Source organism: Bison bison, unplaced genomic scaffold (genome assembly GCF_000754665.1).
Source record: "Bison bison bison isolate TAMUID 2011002044 unplaced genomic scaffold, Bison_UMD1.0 scf7180017864063, whole genome shotgun sequence".
NCBI lineage: Eukaryota > Metazoa > Chordata > Mammalia > Artiodactyla > Bovidae > Bison > Bison bison.
Window position 1 is genome coordinate 9,375,668 of NW_011494635.1, and position 5,211 is coordinate 9,380,878.

At 45.9% G+C, this 5,211-nt stretch overlaps 1 pseudogene; it reads right to left on the reverse strand.

Moving 5' to 3' along the window:
• Positions 1-4,333: 4,333 nt before the first annotated feature.
• LOC104986165 lies at positions 4,334-5,208 on the reverse strand (annotated as a pseudogene).
• Between the last annotated feature and the right edge of the window lie 3 nt (positions 5,209-5,211).

The window sequence follows — 5,211 nt, forward strand, 5'->3', positions numbered from 1 at the left end:
TCATCAAGTGCAAGAATTTTAAAAGAATGTCAACTGTGAATGAATTCTTATGTGAAACACCTGGTATAAAGAAAACAAATGCTTTGAAGTTCTCTAACAATGTCAAGTACAACTATTAAACTCTGAAGAAGTCCTGTGCAGGAGCCAGCTGCATGTGGGTGGTACCCATCTCCCAACTTCAAGTTCACTGTCTTCATGTCGGTGACTTGAAATCAGCCACGGGGGGAGTCTGAAACCAGTAAATGCTGCAGATCAGGTCTTTCCCTGAGAAGGACTGGTTGTCAGATATTTACTGGCACACCACAGCTCCCAGATTAAAATATAACAGATTTACTGAACTAGCTCAAATTCAGTTTTATTTATTGAGGTAGGGAGAATGATTCATAACTTGGATCTGCATGTTATGAGGCCTATTTTCCCAGCTGCAGTGTGAAGGAATTTCAAGAATGGCAAAAAGCCCCTAGAAAATGATTTTCCCATTTCAGCTCTTTCAATCTGATTAAGCAAACACAATATTCCAGACACATCGTTGGGTTTTTGTTGTTGTTGTTGTTGTTAATCTCTGCCCTGCTTATTACTGCCATAAAGGGCTCAGATAAATAACTTTGTGAATAGCCCAATTTGTTTGGCATACTAGTGTCTTGGAGTAGCTAGCTCATTAAGCAGTGTTTATTCTCCTGTGGAACCATATCTTGTAAGAACGGCTGGCATGGAGAAGTTGAGATATTTTGTCAAAATAAGGCAGTATTGGTCAACATTATTTCAGTGGCTCATGTTTGGCCCCAGAAAGCTTCCCTTTCCTCCATGATAAAATAATGAGACTACTTCATTATGGCTGAAGACATGCAAAACTTTCTGTTGGACTTCATTGCGCCCTCCTGAAACTCAAGCTGCAACTTAAGCGGGTACAGAGGGTAAGTCCTGCTTCCCCCTCAATGTCATCAAGTCACTGGCCACATCCACTGCCCTTTCTCCCATGGGTCCTGTCAGCTTTCCTGTATCAGACATGTAGGTCAAAGTGTCCCACTCACAGCTACCCAGTCTGGGAGGCAAAGCTTGGCTGGCCTCTGACTAGACTAGGGTTAGGTTCCTGACAGGAGGGAAGCTAATTAGCTTCTCTCAGCAACTTCAGCTAGGATACCACATTTCCAAGACTCATGTAGCAAAGTACAACGAATTTAGTGACTTAAAACAACAGAAATTTATTCTGTCACAGTTTTGGAGGCCAAGGTGCCAGCAGAGCCATGCTCTCTCTAAAGACACCAGGAGAGAATCTGTTCCATGCCTTTTTCTTAACTTCTGGTGTTGCCAGTAATCTTTACCCTTCTTTAACCTGTATAGATGCATTACTCCAATCTCTGCTGCCTTCATTGTACACAATTTCCCCTGTGTGTCTGTCTTTACATTCTCTTTCCTCTGTGTGTGTCTATCTCTGTGCTTCTTACACTCTTCCAAAGACATCAGCCATATTGGATTACCCACCCTGTTGCTGCTGCTAAGTCGCTTCAGTCATGTCGGACTCTGTGCAACCCCATAGACAGCAGCCCACCAGGCTCCCCCATCCCTGGGATTCTCCAGGCAAGAATACTGGAGTGGGTTGCCATTTCCCTCTCCAATGCATGAAAGCGAAAAGTGAAAGTGAAGTCGCTCAGTCGTGTCTGACTCTTATCGACCCCATGGACTGCAGCCTACCAGGCTCCTCCATCCATGGGATTTTCCAGGCAAGAGTACTGGAGTGGGGTGCCATTGCCTTCTCCACCTACCTTACTGACCTTATTTTAACTTGGTTGTATCTGCAAACCCCTATTTCCAAACAAGGTCATGTTCAGAGATATAGAGGTTGAAGTTGAACATAACTTTCTGTGGGACAGATCCCACAACAGATACTGAGAAGAAAGTCCTCAGTGAATGCTCTATAGGTCAGGGGTTTGTAAATAATCAGGCCAAGTCCAAGATGAGTCAGCAAGGGAAGGCAATGGGAAAAGGAAGGCACAGGCAGAACAGATGTAAAAAGGGAAACAGAAAAAAAAAAGAAAGATGGGCAATGTGGTCTCCACTGCATCCCTTCCATGAACTCAATCATTCCCTCCTTTGATTTCCTTCACTTGAGAGATTTTTTCTAAACTGTAAACCAGATTGCCCTGAAGCCCATGTGGAATGGTTGATGATCTGTGAAGACATATTTACAGCCTCAAGAAAATTGAGAAATACAAAGGAAATGTCATAAGTTCTTCATGAAGCCAAGTTTATCCTGTAAAAAGATATCCTATGATAAATGTCATTTATTTCTTTTTTTTTTAACTTGGATGAAAAAATTTATTTCTTATTGTATCACAGTATCACAGAGGGCAAGAGGGATGGCTAAGTTGTGATGAACTGTTTGAGGCATGATGGTGGGTGGGGGAATTAAGGATTCACCCAAGGTTTCTTGGCTTTGACAACTGCGTACATGGTTGTGTTATTCCCTGAGGAAGTGATTTGTTGGGGAGGAAGAGACAGTCAACTGAATATGAAACATGCTGAATTTAAGAGGCTTCTGAGACATCCAGGTGAGAGATATGGTATTTCTGGAATCAGGAAACCAGTTCTGAATTTCAGCCAGAGTTGGAGCCTATGCATCATTAACACAGAGGGAGTAATCAGCCCCAAGCTTTTCTCAGCTCTTCCAGGCAGAGGGCCCAAGATGGAACCCTGGGGAATGGAACTTGTTGGGGGTGGGATGGGATAGGGGGATGTCAGAGGAGGAAGGACCAGTTTGTAAGGGTGTTGGGAGAAAATCAGGGAAGTATGGTATCACAGGACTCAAGTAACACATGATGTCACACCCAGACACACTGCAGTGTTTTCAGCAAAGGCACAACCACATACAAAGAGAATGTGTGAAAACACATTTCATAGAAAAAACAAACTTGTGCACATATAGGCAAAGCCTGGGGAAAAAAATAAATCGAGCATCCTTGTAGGCACAGAGGAGTGTTCTTGTCTTATAAACAACTCTGTGGCCAGGGTGGATGACAATGGAGCAACGTTCAGTGACAGTCTTCCTCCAAGCCTTTTGTTTTTTGTCTAGAATGCTCTGTTTTCCTTTCTTTTCTTTTTCAATCTGCCTCTTTCTCATTCTTCAAGTCCAGCTTAGATTTCATTTCCTAACTGGAAGTCTTCCCCGATCTGTAACATCTCATGATTCCCAAAGTGATGGTCTCTTTGTCCCCCCTGCAGGTTCTAAGCAGGCACCAGGACCTCTTGTTTAGCACACTGGTTAGCATTTGATAAGTATTACATGAGCCAATACGTAACATGAACTCTTCAGCCTTTCCTCAAAGCATCTGGTGTGGCCCCAGTTTACAAAATAAGTCACATGTATTTGCATTTAAGACTTCACCATTTGGTAAACTACCCTGTAACCCTACCTCTGCATCCTCAGCTTCTACCACTCTCAAGTAGCCAGGGTTTTCATGTATCACCAGCCCTTCTATCACCTTTATCAGAAACCAGGCAACATCCCAGACTGCTCCCATCTCTCACCATCCAAGTGTCAACCAGACTTCAGGTCCTCCTTGGATCTGCCTCCTGAACCCAAGTCTCTGTCACCATCCCCAAGGCCCGGCCTGAACCTGGGTTCTCGTCATCTCCTGACAATCACAGTGACCCTCTGCCTAGTTCTCTGCCTTCTGTTTTTCTCCCTTTCCCTCCTTCTTCTACACCAGTACCCAGTAATCTTCCTAAAATCCAAATCTAATTATCCAATGCCTTCCCACAACTTCCAGGATAAAAATCCAACCTCCACAGGTTGTGGGCCCTTGTGGTCTGGCTCCTGACTTCTTAGATTCTAAACAGGTTAAGCAATTTTCCATGTACTTCCTTTGTCCCAATCACCCTTTCTGGATTTGCTGATTTAAAAAAAAAAAAATCAGCTCAGATATCATGTCTTACATAGACTCTGACAGACTCTGGTCAGCCCTTTTGTTCCCATTATGTTGTATTTTTGCTTTATGAGAGCAGTTATTTCACTGGGCCACTAAACTATGAAGCAGACAGAGCACAAGAAAAAAATCCAGAGCTGGATTCAGGCCACACACACATGACCAGCTTCCTCCAACGTACTCACTTCCTAGTTTCTGGGTAAGCTCCAGAACTGCCTTTTCCCTTCCACCCAGAGGGAAACTCACATTAGATGGAATTCACTTAACAAAAGGCAGTCTATGTTTATGTAGAGTCACAAGCAGTTGATTTGACTCAGTGTGACTCAGACCACAAAGACACCATTTCTCCGTCACTCCATTCTGGGTCCCGGGCTTGGCTGGGGTCCAGCGTGGCAGAAGGGCTACCTGAGGCCCCTTCACAGGTTCACAAGCTTCTTATCGAGGGCAATTTGTGACTGTGTGAGGTTGGCCAGATAGGTTACCATCAACAGGTCGTTGATGTTGCTGTTGAGCATGGTCTCGAAGTCCTCGGGAACTATTTTGGGTACTTGGTTAACCAGACTCATCAAGAAGCGACCCACGGTATTGTCGGCTGACACCTTTCCAGACAGCACATCCTCCGCATACTGCAACACTGTGCTGAGGGCGTCCTGGAAGCGAGCAGAAGCCCCGCCCACTTGCTGCAAGTCACTGGAGAGGCCGATCACCCGGTCGGGGCTAAAACAGGTCCTCATGATCAGGTCAACTCCAATGAGTTCAGTGTCGTAATGCGTGTATTTCACTGTCAGAGGGGTGAACATCACCCCCATGGTCCTCCCAGGAACACCCATTAAAGTGCTGATGCTCATGCGGCCGTTCTGGAGGCTGGTGTCCACTGTGAGGTGAATGGGGTTGGGGGCTTCTCGGCTGTAGTACTCATGGATCAGCACTGAGTGCTCTGTCATGTCATGGCCTGTAGCGTACCAGCCCAGGATGAGCTCATTTGGAGAGACTTTCTTGTGCAACTCATACATGTTCTTAGCAAACTCCATGTCAACAGCCACCTCATCTTCTGACTCTTTGTGTGGCACTGAAAAGCAATTGGTGACTTCCACTGAGTGCTTGTCAACGGTTCCCAGCAGGGCCGCGATAACTCAGGCAGCTCCCTCGTTGCGTCGCTCGTAGCTGTTCACGACGGAGGCCAAAATGACCGGGTGCAGCCGGACCACGCGGCCGCCGGGAAGGGGCCTGGGAGAGCAGGGCCGGACAGAGACTCTGCGGGGGTCAGCGCTGGGGCTGGCGCTGAGGC